Source organism: Ranitomeya imitator, chromosome 2 (assembly GCF_032444005.1).
Source record: "Ranitomeya imitator isolate aRanImi1 chromosome 2, aRanImi1.pri, whole genome shotgun sequence".
Taxonomy (NCBI): domain Eukaryota; kingdom Metazoa; phylum Chordata; class Amphibia; order Anura; family Dendrobatidae; genus Ranitomeya; species Ranitomeya imitator.
The window spans coordinates 365119875-365135899 of record NC_091283.1 but is presented as its reverse complement, the minus strand read 5'-3'; positions in this window follow the sequence as shown (position 1 = coordinate 365135899).

The following is a 16025-nucleotide window of genomic DNA, read 5'->3' as shown; positions in this document are numbered from 1 at the left end:
GGTGGATGATCGCCGCATACTTAATTTGGTGAAGAAGAACCCGTTCACAACATCAACTGAAGTCCAGAACACCCTCAGTAAAGTAGGTGTATCTGTCTCTAAGTCAACAGTAAAGAGAAGACTCCATGACAGTAAATACAAAGGGTTCACATCTAGATGCAAACCATTCATCAATACCAAAAATAGACAGGCCAGAGTTAAATTTGCAGAAAAACACCTCAAGAAGCCAGCTCAGTTCTGGAAAAGTATTCTATGGACAGATGAGACAAAGATCAACCTGTACCAGAATGATGGGAAGAAAAAAGTTTGGAGAAGAAAGGGAACGGCACATGATCCAAGGCACACCACATCCTCTGTAAAACATGGTGGAGGCAACGTGATGGCATGGGCATGCATGGCTTTCAATGGCACTGGGTCACTTGTGTTTATTGATGACATAAGAGCAGACAAGAGTAGCCGGATGAATTCTGAAGTGTACCGGGATATACTTTCAGCCCAGATTCAGCCAAATGCTGCAAAGTTGATTGGACGGCGCTTCATAGTACAGATGGACAATGACCCCAAGCATACAGCCAAAGCTACCCAGGAGTTCATGAGTGCCAAAAAGTGGAACATTCTGCAATGGCCAAGTCAACCTCCAGATCTAAACCCAATTCAGCATGCATTTCACTTGCTCAAATCCAGACTTAAGACGGAAAGACCCACAAACAAGCAAGACCTGAAGGCTGCGGCTGTAAAGGCCTGGCAAAGCATTAAGAAGGAGGAAACCCAGCGTTTGGTGATGTCCATGGGTTCCAGACTTAAGGCAGTGATTGCCTCCAAAGGATTTGCAACAAAATATTGAAAATAAAAATATTTTGTTTGGGTTATGTTTATTTGTCCAATTACTTTTGACCTCCTAAAATGTGGAGTGTTTGTAAAGAAATGTGTACAATTCCTACATTTTCTATCAGATATTTTTGTTCAACCCTTCAAATTAAACGTTACAATCTGCACTTGAATTCTGTTGTAGAGGTTTCATTTCAAATCCAATGTGGTGGCATGCAGAGCCCAACTCGCGAAAATTGTGTCACTGTCCAAATATTTCTGGCCCTAACTGTATCTATTACATTACTTAGATAAACCCATGAGTACTAAGAGAACTATCAGAGGATAAGGAACAAAAACATCATGAAGGTGGGAAAAGAAAAGCACCAAAATAGTCTCAGCACTGAAGGGGTTACTGCCCCCGCCCAGTAATGGGGAATCTCCAGCACCTACCTCCACCTGCAGAGCCGCACACCACATATATGGTAGAGGCGAAATCCAAGTGGCTAAAGGACCTCTGCGGATGTCATACCCATGTGATCTTGGAAGGAAATTATGTCATCGGAAAGGGTGGTTGCCTCCTTCATTGCAAACCTGATACCAGGAAGCAGTGTTGGATTTAGCCACAACCCTAGATATATGGCGGTTCTGTGCGCACAGGACCTGTGATGAGGTCACAGGAGGGGAGGAGTCAGGGGTCACATGATCAGGGGCCTCAGTGTATGCAGGACTGTGCTGTGCTGGTTGTCATGGTGCTGGATGAGGGGAAGTTTATGTGTGGGGTCAGGAGGGGTTTACAGTGTGGATGTAGCAGAGCCGTGTGTGTACGAGGTGTACGGAGCAGAGCCGTGTGTACGAGGTGTACAGAGCGGAGCCGTGTGTGTACGAGGTGTACGGAGCGGAGCCGCGTGTGTATGAGGTGTACGGAGCAGAGCTGTGTGTACGAGGTGTACGGAGCAGAGCCGTGTGTACGAGGTGTACAGAGCGGAGCCGTGTGTGTACGAGGTGTACGGAGCGGAGCCGTGTGTGTACGAGGTGTACGGAGCAGAGCCGTGTGTGTACGGATCAGAACGTGTGTACGACGTGTACAGAGCGGAGCCTCGTGTGCTGAGCCGTGTATTTATGGAGCGGAGCCGTGTGTATATTATTGTGTCCCCCCTTGGCACACCCAGTTTTTCCCTTACACCCCCATTTCTCTGTCCTGTTATTTTTTAGGATGTTAATAGTCTTATAAGTTTAGTAACAAATTCCCAGAATGGATGGTTTTTTTTTTGGAGACCAACTCATTTCTGAAGTAAAATTGAGGGGCCTAAAATGTCTCCTATTTTCTCCACTTTACCTGTGAAAGTTTCCATTGTCTCCATCAGGAAGATTGTTAAAGGGAACCTGTCACCCCGTTTTTTCAAGAAGAGCTAAAAATAGCGTTAAATAGGGGCAGAGCTGGGCTTTACATTAGTGTATTTTGGAGCCTTTATTCCCCACCTATGCTGCCGAAATACCTTTGTAAAGTCGCCGTTTTGGGCTGTCACTCACGCTGGTCAGGTCATATGGGCGTGGTGACAGCGCTGTTTCTCCCCCAGATCTCCGTTGGTGGCGTAGTGGTGTGCGCATGTCCAAGTGGCGAATCCACTGCGCAGCTTCAAGGATCAAGCATCTCGGCTGCAGGAAAATGGCCGCCGCGATCTCCATCTGCGCACGCGCGGCATTCTGCAGCCATTTTCCGGAAGCCGAGAAGAACCATCTGCGCACGCGCGGCCTCACAAAGATGGCCGCGCCCACCGATAAACGCCTGAATATCGCAGATCGCGCTATTTTCCTTGAAGCTGCGCAGTGGATTCGCCACTAGGACATGCGCACACCACTACGCCACCAACGGAGGTCTGGGGGAGAAACAGCGCTGTCACCACGCCTATATGACCTGACCAGCGTGAGTGACAGCCCAAAACGGCGACTTTACAAAGGTATTTCGGCAGCATAGGTGGGGAATAAAGGCTCCAAAATACACTAATGTAAAGCCCAGCTCTGCCCCTATTTAACGCTATTTTTAGCTCTTCTTGAAAAAACGGGGTGACAGGTTCCCTTTAAAGCCGGTGTCACACTTGCAACTGCAATGCGAGAAACTTGCCTCAATACCCGGCACTGCCGCCGGCGGTTCAGTCCGGAGCCTTCAGTTGCATAGAAATACATGCAGCCGGTCCTGAGTGCTGGGTATTGAGGCGAGAGATTTGAGCGAGTTTCTCGCAATGCAGTTGCAAGTGTGACACCGGCCTAATGGTGCTGATCTAGGTCCAGCTGAATGATTTACATCTGTTAGCCAGCTTGATTACATGTGGGGATTACCTAGCAACCAGGCAACCCCCACATGTACTTATGATGCTAACAGATGTAAATCATTCAGCTGAGGCGATGAAAACTAAATCTCCGAGAACTAAAACATACTAGGAGGTCTCCTGGGCGTGCCCGAGAAACCTCGAGTAACGAGTATATTCGCTCATCACTAGCAGCAACCTATGGTGTGTAATTTTAAGAAGGATGCTTCATAGGTCACTCCCTGGCATGTCTCACACTTGATGACTTTACTCAGAAACATCTTCGCTCGTTTGTAGGCTCAGGCAGTGATCTCTTCCCTGTCTTGGCTGGTATAGGGTCCTTAGAAGCGCCACAGTCGGTCTAAAGGGGACTTTCACCTGTGTGCAGGCACATGCAGCGGCATCATACTGGTAGTGGTGGCCAGCTTCTGTGCATCTTTATCACTGCACGTGCACGCATGGTTGACAAGCATGCCAGGAGACGTCAAAATGATGCCCACACAGAAGCCATATTACCCAGAACTTCCTGTGAGACCGAAAGTGAACTGGAAGGTTGGGCTGTAGCAGGTCCCGCATTTAGGTGAGGTAGGGCCGCCTGGTTAGCACTTTCCGTGGTCTGGTTGTCCTTCCATAAAGATGGAGCCAGGCACAGAGCAGCAGCAGGTGCCATAGCAGCAACATGGGAAGCCCCAAGAGCAGGTGCAGCGGCGTCGGACCCGTGGCAGTGGCGGTGGGAGCCATGCCGGTGAAAAACGTGCTACTGCGAGGGGTAGCAGGTCCAGTAAGCAGACCTCCAGTAAAGTGAAAGAAATTTCAGGGAATGAAATGTGTGTCAAAATCTAAGCAAAAGGAGTGTGCACATTGTAAAGTGGGGTTGCCAGATTCCTTCCAAAAAAGACTTTGCCAGTCTGTATAGAGCAAACAGTAGCAGAAGGGACCCCTAAGTTTGCCACTGAGCTAAGGTCCATCATTAGAGCAGAAGTTAAAGGTTCCCTGACATCCCTGACCCAGAGAGAGGATCCGTGTAGTAGTTATTTTTAAATGGTTTCAACACTCCAATTAATTAATACTAATTATTGAGATATTGATATGGTTTCAATCAGTTATAATATAAGTATATTAAACTTTCATGGAGTTTGCATAAGGTCATTGAAGTTTAAATTTCCAACCAGATGACCCACCTAGCAGAAGGTCATTTGTTGTTTAGTAAATGACAGGTTATTTGTTATTAGTAAATGTATTTGTTGTTAGTAACTGACCAGCTACTTGTTGTCAGTAACTGACCGGTTTAAGGAGGTTTCTTCCTGGCATTCCAATGACCATCAACGTTTTTTACTGAGATACATTGGACAGTATAAGATATAAAAGAGGACTAACTTTTAGAGGAGACACATGCAACAGAGATGGGAGATACAGAGGCGTGTACTACGGAGGACAGAGAATGAACTTCGATCCAATATTGCGGCCAGCATGCAGCCAGCGGGTCAGGAAAGGGTGAATCAAACACCTGAAAACTCCGCCCATATGACCGAAAACCGGTCCCGCCAAATTCAGGTGACAGGTCAAAACAGCAAACAGCTCAAGCTCAGTGAGGTTTGATGGAGATCGTTTGTGAACAGCAGTTTTCAGCTCTTTCCACAGATTCTCGATTGGATTGAGGTCTGGGCTTTGACTTGGCCTTTCTAACACCTGGATACGTTTATCTGTGAACCATTCCTTTGTAGATTTTGCTTTATGTTTGAGATCATTGTCTTGTTGGAAGACAAATCTCCATCCCAGTCTCAGGTCTTTTGCAGACTCCAACAGGTTTTCTTCAAGAATGGTCCTGTATTTGGCTCCATTCTTCTTCCCATCAATTTTAACCGTCTTCCCTGTCCCTGCTGAGGAAAAGCAGGCCCAAACCAAGATGCTGCCACCACCATGTTTGACAGTGGGGATGGTGTGTTCAGGGTGATGAGCTGTGTTGCCTTTACGCCAAACATATTGTTTGGCATTGTTGCCAAAAAGTTTGATTTTGGTTCCATCTGACCAGAGCACCTTCTTCCACATGTTTGGTGTGTCTCCCTGGTGGCTTGTTGCAAACTTTAACGACACTTTTTATGGATATCTTTGAGAAATGGCTTTCTTCTTGCCACTCTTCCATATAGGACAGATTTGTGCAGTGTACGACTGATTGTTGTCCTATGGACAGACTGTGCCACCTCAGCTGTAGATCTCTGCAGTTCATCCAGAGTGATCATAGGCCTCTTAGCTGCATCTCTGATCAGTCTTCTCCTTGTTTGAGATGAAAGTTTAGAGGGACGGCCAGGTCTTGGTAGATTTGCAGTGTTATGATACTTGTTATGATCTGGTGGCCTTGGAGCAGCATAAGACGGACTCTGGAGAAGGTGGTCCCTGTACTGACCGCAAACCCTGAACCTAGCAGCGCAACTAGAAGTAGCCGTGGGGGGTACCTAACACTCCCTAGACCCCTCGGCACAGCCTAAGATCTAACTACCCCTAAAGACAGAAACAGGAAACCTATCTTGCCTCAGAGAAAATCCCCAAAGGATAGATAGCCCCCCACAAATATTGACTGTGAGAGGAGAGGGAAATAACATACGCAGATATGACATCAGATTTTAGCATAGGAGGCCATACTAGCTAAAAAGAAAGAATAGAACCGAGTACTATGCGGTCAGTATAAAAACACTAGAAAATATCCACCGCAGAAAATACGAATCACCACATCTGACTAAAGACATGGGGGGTATATCTGCAGCTCCAGAGAAATAGCTAGGCTGCAAAAAATCCTTCACAGACTAAGCTGGACAAGACAAAAACATGAAAATGCACAGAACTATAAGGTCCACAGCAGGTGGACAGCAAAAACAAAGCCAGGACTTATCTTTGTAGAAAAACACAGCAAACTGGAGAGACCAGCAGGTAAGTGAATCCTTCAAGAACAATGGACAACTGGCACTGACTAAAGGATCCTGCAAAGCTATATACCCCAGTCAGTTTTGCAATTAGTAGATACACCTGTCCACTCCTGCAGTCCAGGCACAACTGCATTACCCTCTACAACGACCGGAGGGAGCCCAAAAGCTGAATTCACAACAGATACTCATTCCATTTCAATATGATCGCTTGCGCAGTGCTTCTTCGGATGTTTAAAGTTTTGGAAATAATTTTGTATCCAAATCTGTCTTTAAACGTCTCCACAACAGTATCACGGACCTGCCTGCTGTGTTCCTTGGTCTTCATAATGCTCTCTGTGCTTCAAACAGAACCCTGAGACTATCACAGAGCAGGAGCATTAATACGGAGACTTGATTACACATAGGTGGAATATATTTATCATCATTAGGCATTTAGGACAACATTGGATCATTCAGAGATCCACAATAAACTCCTGGAGTGAGTTTGCTGCACTGAAAGTAAAGGGGCCGAATAATATTGCACGCCCCACTTTTCAGTTTTTGAATTTCCACAAAAATTTAAAATAATAGCCAATAAATTTTGTTCAACTTCACAATGGTGTTCCACTTTTTATTGATTCTTCACCAAAAATTTACATTTGGTATCTTTATGTTTTAGGCATGGTATGTGGGAAAAGGTTGAAAAGTTCCAAGGAGCCGAATACTTTCACAAGGCAATGTACATATACTCAAAAATGTCAGTAGATATAATTCCACAGTACAGGATACGGGGTTTATTCATTCCATTTCTATAATGTCATTCAGGTTGTTTTTTATAAAAACAGTATTTCTAGATTATATTTTATGAGACAAAGATTCTTACAAAAACACAAGCAATATTGAATACTCTTTTTAGAAAACACATATAGCAGTGATCCAGAATAGGATTCCACAAATATGTTGCAAGGTAGCAGCCAGTCCAATGAAAGAAGAGACAATGAGACTAATAGAACAGTGTGATAGTAGTAGAAGTCACCTATGGGGTTATGTTTTTAATGTTATGGTAGTGGAAGGTTCCGATAGAATCTCTGTAAGTCCATATTGAGATCAAACAAGTTGTACTTGTATGATAGGCAAAAAGATAAACCCTTCTGTAACAAAAACAATTGAGTCCAGATTTTTGAAGACAAATTCACCACCAGGGGGAGTTAAGTACCTGTGAGCACGTAATCACTTGGATTCTGGATTCCCCGATACCACTGGCCCCCGTGCCTCGTCTTCCATTTCTATGTCCACGTGGATCCCCTAAAAAAGAAGCAGAGGTAGAAGCCTTGCTGCTACCATATCTGCTGTCATCTAACCTTGAGGATTTTTGGGAAGTGTGGCTTAAGGTACCGTCACACTTAGCGACGCTGCAGCGATACCGACAACGATCCGGATCGCTGCAGCATCGCTGTTTGGTCGCTGGAAAGCTGTCACACAGACCGCTCTCCAGCGACCAACGATGCCGGTAACCAGGGTAAACATCGGGTAACTAAGCGCAGGGCCGTGCTTAGTAACCCGATGTTTACCCTGGTTACCATCCTAAAAGTAAAAAAAACAAACACTACATACTTACCTACAGCCGTCTGTCCTCCAGCGCTGTGCTCTGCACTCCTCCTGTACTGTCTGTGTGAGCACAGCGGCCGGAAAGCAGAGCGGTGACGTCACCGCTCTGCTTTCCGGCTGACCGACGCTCACAGCCAGTACAGGAGGAGTGCAGAGCACAGCGCTGGAGGACAGACGGCTGTAGGTAAGTATGTACTGTTTGTTTTTTTTACTTTTAGGATGGTAACCAGGGTAAAAATCGGGTTACTAAGCGCGGCCCTGCGCTTAGTTACCCGATGTTTACCCTGGTTACCAGTGAAGACATCGCTGAATCGGTGTCACACACGCCGATTCAGCGATGTCTGTGGGGAGTCCAGCGACCAAATAAAGTTCTGGACTTTCTTCCCCGACCAGCGACAGCACAGCAGGGGCCTGATCGCTGCTGCCTGTCACACTGGACGATATCGCTAGCGAGGACGCTGCAACGTCACGGATCGCTAGCGATATCGTCTAGTGTGACGGTACCTTTAGTCAGAATGATCTCTGATGTCGCATTTCTGACAGTGCTGCATCCTGGCAGAATATAAGTATACTAGCTGAAGAGCCCGGCGTTGCCTGGGCATAGTAAATATCTGTGGTTAGTTATAGCACCTCACTTCTCTTATTTTCCCATCATGCCTCTCATTTTCCCCATCACATCTTTCATTTTCCCTCTCACATCTCTCATTTTCTCCCTCACACCTCTCATTTTCCCCTCACTCCTCTTATTTTCCCCCTCACTCCTCTCATTCCCCCCTCACACTTGTCATTCCGACCTCACATCTGTCATTTTCCGATCACTCCACTATTTTCCCTCACTCCTCTCATTTTGCACTCACATCTTTTCATTTTCACCTCACACCTCTCATTTCCACCTCAGTATATACATGTTTGTCATCTCCCTTATATATAGTATACACCTGTATGTCATCTCCTGTATATAGTATATACCTGTATGTCATCTCCCCTGTATATAGTATATACCTGCTGTGTATCATTTCCTCTGTATATAGTATATACCTGTATGTCATCTAATCCTATATATAGTATATACCTGTATGTCATCTCCTCCTGTATATAGTATATACCTGTGTGTCATCTCCCCTGTATATAGTATATATCTGTGTGTCATCTCCTCCTGTATATAGTATATACAGTGGGGCAAAAAAGTATTTAGTCAGTCAGCAATAGTGCAAGTTCCACCACTTAAAAAGATGAGAGGCGTCTGTAAAATACATCATAGGTAGACCTCAACTATGGGAGACAAACTGAGAAAAAAAAATCCAGAAAATCACATTGTCTGTTTTTTTAACAATTTATTTGCATATTATGGTGGAAAATAAGTATTTGGTCAGAAACAAAATTTCATCTCAATACTTTGTAATATATCCTTTGTTGGCAATGACAGAGGTCAAACGTTTTCTGTAAGTCTTCACAAGGTTGCCACACACTGTTGTTGGTATGTTGGCCCATTCCTCCATGCAGATCTCCTCTAGAGCAGTGATGTTTTTGGCTTTTCGCTTGGCAACACGGACTTTCAACTCCCTCCAAAGGTTTTCTATAGGGTTGAGATCTGGAGACTGGCTAGGCCACTCCAGGACCTTGAAATGCTTCTTACGAAGCCACTCCTTCGTTGCCATGGTGGTGTGCTTTGGATCATTGTGATGTTGAAAGACCCAGCCATGTTTCATCTTCAATGCCCATGCTGATGGAAGGAGGTTTGCACTCAAAATCTCACGATACATGGCTCCATTCATTCTTTCATGTACCCGGATCAGTCGTCCTGGCCCCTTTGCAGAGAAACAGCCCTAAAGCATGATGTTTCCACCACCATGCTTTACAGTAGGTATGGTGTTTGATGGATGCAACTCAGTATTCTTTTTCCTCCAAACACGACAAGTTGTGTTTCTACCAAACAGTTCCAGTTTGGTTTCATCAGACCATAGGACATTCTCCCAAAACTCCTCTGGATCATCCAAATGCTCTCTAGCAAACTTCAGACGGGCCCGGACATGTACTGGCTTAAGCAGTGGGACACGTCTGGCACTGCAGGATCTAAGTCCATGGTGGCGTAGTGTGTTACTTATGGTAGGCCTTGTTACATTGGTCCCAGCTCTCTGCAGTTCATTCACTAGGTCCCCCCGCGTGGTTCTGGGATTTTTGCTCACCGTTCTTGTGATCATTCTGACCCCACAGGGTGGGATTTTGCGTGGAGCCCCAGATCGAGGGAGATTATCAGTGGTCTTGTATGTCTTCCATTTTCTAATTATTGCTCCCACTGTTGATTTCTTCACTCCAAGCTGGTAGGCTATTGCAGATTCAGTCTTCCCAGCCTGGTGCAGGGCTACAATTTTGTTTCTGGTGTCCTTTGACAGCTCTTTGGTCTTCACCATAGTAGAGTTTGGAGTCAGACTGTTTGAGGGTGTGCACAGGTGTCTTTTTATACTGATAACAAGTTTAAACAGGTGCCATTACTACAGTTAATGAGTGGAGGAAAGAGGAGACTCTTAAAGAAGAAGTTACAGGTCTGTGAGAGCCAGAAATCTTGATTGTTGGTTTCTGACCAAATACTTATTTTCCACTATAATATGCAAATAAATTGTTAAAAAAACAGACAATGTGATTTTATGGATTTTTTTTTCTCAGTTTGTCTCCCATAGTTGAGGTCTACCTATGATGTAAATTACAGACGCCTCTCATCTTTTTAAGTGGTGGAACTTGCACTATTGCTGACTGACTAAATAATATTTTGCCCCACTGTACCTGTATGTCATCTCCTCCTATATATAGCATATACCTGTATGTCATCTCCTCCTGTATATAGTATGTACCTGTATGTCATCTCCTCTATATAGTATACACCTGTATGTCATCTCTCCTGTATATAGTATATACCTGTGTGTTATCTCCCCTGTACATAGTATATATCTGTATGTCATCTCCTCCTGTATTAGACCTCGTTCACACGTTATTTAGTCAGTATTTTTACCTCAGTATTTGTAAGCTAAATTGGCAGCCTGATAAATCCCCAGCCAACAGGAAGCCCTCCCCCTGGCAGTATATATTAGCTCACACATACACATAATAGACAGGTCATTGTTATGATCTGGTGGCCTAGGAGCAGCATGAGACGTACTCTGGAGAAGGTGGTACCTGTACTGACCGCAGACCCTGAACTTAGCACCGCAACTAGAAGTAGCCGTGGGATGTACCTAACACTCCCTAGACACCTCGACACAGCCTAAGGACTAACTTCCCCTAAAGATAGAAACGGGAAGACTATCTTGCCTCAGAGAAAATCCCCAAAGGATAGACAGCCCCCCACAAATATTGACTGTGAGAGGAGAGGGAAATGACATACGCAGACTGAAATCAGGATTTAGCAAAAGGAGGCTTTCTAGCTAAAAAGAAAGAATAGGACAGAGTACTATGCGGTCAGTATTAAAACACTAGAAAATATCCACCACAGAAAATACAAATCTCCACATCTGACTAAAGACATGGAGGGTATATCTGCATCTCCAGAGATACTGCTTGGCTGAAAAAATCCTTACTCAGACCAAGCTGGACAAGACAAAACATGAAAATGCACTGAACTATAAAGTCCACAGCATGTGGACAGCAAAACAAAGCCAGAACTTATCTTTGTTTAAAAGAACAGCAAATCAGGAGAGACCAGGTAGGGATGTGAATCCTCCAAAAACAATGGACAACTGGCACTAACTAAAGGATCAAGCAAGACTATATAGCCCAGTCCAAATTGCAATAAGTGGACACACCTGATAAATGCTGCGATCCAAAGACAGCAGCACTACCACTCATAACCACCGGAGGGAGCCCAAGAGCAGAATTCACAACAGTACCCCCCCTTGAGGAGGGGTCACCGAACCCTCACCAGAGCCCCCAGGCCGATCAGGACGAGCCAAATGAAAGGCACGAACCAAATCGTCAGCATGAACATCGGAGGCAACAACCCAAGAATTATCCTCCTGGCCATAACCCTTCCATTTGACAAGATACTGAAGCTTCCGCCTCGAAAAACGAGAATCCAAAATCTTCTCAACCACATACTCCAACTCCCCATCAATCAACACCGGGGCCGGAGGATCAACAGAGGGAACAACGGGCACCACATACTTCTGCAACAAAGATCTATGGAAAACATTATGAATGGAAAAAGAGGCTGGAAGGGCCAAACGAAAAGACACTGGACTGATAATCTCAGAAATCCTATAAGGACCAATAAACCGAGGCTTGAACTTAGGGGAAGAAACCTTCATAGGAACATGACGGGAAGACAACCAGACCAAATCCCCAACCCGAAGCCGGGAACCAACACACCGACGACAGTTAGCAAAACGCTGAGCCTCCTCCTGAGACAACACCAAATTGTCCACCACATGAGCCCAAAATTGCTGCAGCCTGTCAACCACAGAATCCACACCAGGACAATCAGAAGGCTCAACCTGCCCTGAAGAAAAACGAGGATGAAAACCAAAATTACAAAAAAAAGGTGAAACCAAGGTAGCAGAACTAGCCCGATTATTAAGGGCAAACTCGGCCAATGGCAAGAAAGGCACCCAATCATCCTGATCAGCAGACACAAAGCATCTCAAATAAGTTTCCAAAGTCTGATTAGTTCGCTCGGTTTGGCCATTTGTCTGAGGATGAAATGCGGAAGAAAAAGACAAATCAATGCCCAGCCTAGCACAAAAGGCCCGCCAAAACCTAGAAACAAACTGGGAACCTCTATCGGACACAATATTCTCCGGAATGCCATGCAAACGAACCACATGCTGAAAAAACAACGGAACCAAATCAGAAGAGGAAGGCAATTTAGGCAAAGGTACCAAATGAACCATCTTAGAAAACCGATCACAAACCACCCAGATAACCGATATCCTCTGGGAAACCGGAAGATCTGAAATAAAATCCATAGAAATATGCGTCCAAGGCCTCTCAGGGACCGGCAAAAGCAGAAGCAACCCACTAGCACGGGAACAACAAGGCTTGGCCCGCGCACAAGTCCCACAAAACTGCACAAAAGAACGCACATCCCGCGACAAAGAATGCCACCAAAAGGACCTACCAACCAAATCTCTGGTACCAAAAATGCCAGGATGACCAGCCAACACAGAACAATGAACCTCAGAAATCACTTTACTAGTCCATCTATCAGGAATAAACAGTTTCCCCACTGGACAGCGGTCAGGTTTATCAGCCTGAAATTCCTGAAGAGCCCGTCGTAAATCAGGGGAGATGGCAGAAAGAATCACCCCTTCCTTCAGAAAGCCGACCGGCTCAAGGACCCCAGAAGAATCAGGAAAAAAACTCCTAGAGAGGGCATCAGCCTTAACATTCTTAGAACCCGGAAGATACGAGACCACAAAATCAAAACGGGAGAAAAACAGGGACCATCGAGCCTGTCTAGGGTTCAGTCGTTTGGCAGACTCGAGGTAAATCAGATTCTTATGATCGGTCAGGACCACAATACGGTGCTTGGCCCCCTCAAGCCAATGTTGCCACTCCTCAAATGCCCACTTCATAGCCAACAACTCCCGATTGCCGACATCATAATTGCGTTCCGCAGGCGAAAACTTCCGAAAAAAGAAGGCACACGGTTTCATCAAGGAACTATCAGAATTCCTCTGAGACAAAACGGCCCCTGCCCCAATCTCAGACGCGTCAACCTCAACCTGAAATGAAAGAGAAACATCCGGCTGACGCAACACAGGGGCAGAAGTAAATCGGCGTTTAAGCTCCTGAAAGGCAGAAACAGCCGCGGAGGACCAATTCGTCACATCAGCGCCTTTCTTCGTCAAATCGGTCAGAGGTTTAACCACACTGGAGAAGTTGGCAATGAAACGACGGTAAAAATTAGCAAAGCCCAAGAATTTCTGAAGGCTCTTCACAGATGTGGGCTGAATCCAATCATGAATGGCCTGAACCTTAACCGGATCCATTTCTATAGATGAGGGAGAAAAAATGAAGCCCAATAAAGAAACCTTCTGCACTCCAAAGAGGCACTTTGACCCCTTCACAAATAAAGCATTATCATGGAGGATCTGAAATACCATCCTGACCTGTTTCACATGAGACTCCCAATCATCGGAAAAAATCAAAATATCATCCAAATATACAATCATGAATTTATCCAGATAACTCCGAAAGATATTATGCATGAAAGACTGGAACACAGATGGGGCATTAGAGAGTCCGAATGGCATCACAAGGTATTCAAAATGGCCTTTCGGGCGTATTAAATGCAGTTTTCCATTCGTCACCCTGCTTAATACGAACAAGCTTATATGCCCCTCGAAGGTCAATCTTAGTAAACCAACTAGCCCCCTTAATCCTAGCAAACAAATCAGTAAGCAAAGGGTATTGAAATTTGACCGTGATCTTATTCAAGAGGTGATAATCAATACAGGGTCTCAAGGAGCCATCCTTCTTGGCAACAAAAAAAAAACCTGCTCCCAATGGTGAAGAAGATGGCCGAATATGCCCCTTCTCCAAAGAGTCCTTAATATAGCTCCGCATGGCAGCATGTTCTGGCACAGACAGGTTGAAAAGTCAGCCCTTAGGGAACTTACAACCTGGAATCAAGTCAATAGCACAATCACAGTCCCTATGCGGTGGAAGGGAACTGGATTTGGGCTCATCGAATACATCCTGGAAATCTGACAAAAACTCAGGAATTTCAGAAGAGGGGGAAGAGGAAATTGACATCAAAGGAACGTGACCATGAACCCCCTGACAACCCCAACTAGTCACAGACATAGATTTCCAATCTAACACCGGATTATGTACCTGTAACCATGGAAAACCCAGCACAATAGCATCATGCAAATTATGCAACACCAGAAAACGACAATCTTCCTGATGGGCTGGCGCCATGCACATGGTCAGCTGTGTCCAAAACTGAGGTTTATTTTTAGCCAACGGTGTAGCATCAATGCCCCTTAAAGGAATAGGGTTCTGCAAAGGCTGCAAGGGGAAACCACAACGTCTGGCAAATTCTAAGTCCATTAAGTTCAGAGCGGCGCCTGAATCCACAAATGCCATGACAGAAAATGATGATAATGAGCAGATCAAGGTCACAGATAACAGAAATTTAGGTTGTACAGTACTGATAGCAACAGAACTAGTGATTCCCTTTGTACGCTTAGGGCAATCAGAAATAACATGAGCAGAATCGCCGCAACAAAAACACAACCTATTCTGACGCCTGAATCTTTGTCGTTCAGCTCTAGACAAAATCCTATCACACTGTATAGGCTCAGGGCTCCGCTCGGAGGATAACGCCACAGTGTGCACAACTCTGCGCTCGCGAAAGTGCCAATCAATCTGAATGGCCAGAGACATAGAATCACTCAGACCAGCAGGCGTGGGGAACCCCACCATAACATCTTTAACGGATTCAGACAGACCCTTTCTGAAAATTGCTGCCAAGGCATCCTCATTCCATTTAGTCAGTACAGACCATTTTCTAAATTTCTGGCAATATGATTCTGCCGCTTCTTGACCCTGACACAGGGCCAACAAGGTCTTCTCTGCATGATCCACTGAATTAGGTTCATCATACAATAACCCTAGCGCCTGAAAAAAGGTGTCTACATTAAGCAAAGCAGGATTCCCAGATTCCAGGGAAAATGCCCAATCCTGAGGATCACCACGCAGCAGGGAAATAACAATTTTAACCTGCTGAATGGGATCACCAGAAGAACGGGGTTTCAGAGCAAAAAACAGTTTACAGTTATTTTTAAAGCTCAAAAATTTGGACCTGTCCCCAAAAAACAAATCAGGAGTTGGAATTCTAGGTTCTAAAACCGGAGTCTGAACGATATAATCGGAAATACCCTGTACTCTAGCAGCAAGTTGGTCCACATGAGAAACCAATTCCTGAACCTCCATGCCAGCGCCTAACTCCTGAGCCACCCAGAGAAAAAGAGGGAAGGAAAGACAAAACAGACTACAGAAAAAAAATGGCTCAGCACTTTCCTTCCCTTTCTGAGATGCGTTTAACTCATTTTTGGCCAGTTGTACTGTTATGATCTGGTGGCCTAGGAGCAGCATGAGACGTACTCTGGAGAAGGTGGTACCTGTACTGACCGCAGACCCTGAACTTAGCACCGCAACTAGAAGTAGCCGTGGGATGTACCTAACACTCCCTAGACACCTCAACACAGCCTAAGGACTAACTTCCCCTAAAGATAGAAACGGGAAGACTATCTTGCCTCAGAGAAAATCCCCAAAGGACAGACAGCCCCCCACAAATATTGACTGTGAGAGGAGAGGGAAATGACATACGCAGACTGAAATCAGGATTTAGCAAAGGAGGCCTTTCTAGCTAAAAAGAAAGAATAGGACAGAGTACCCTCCA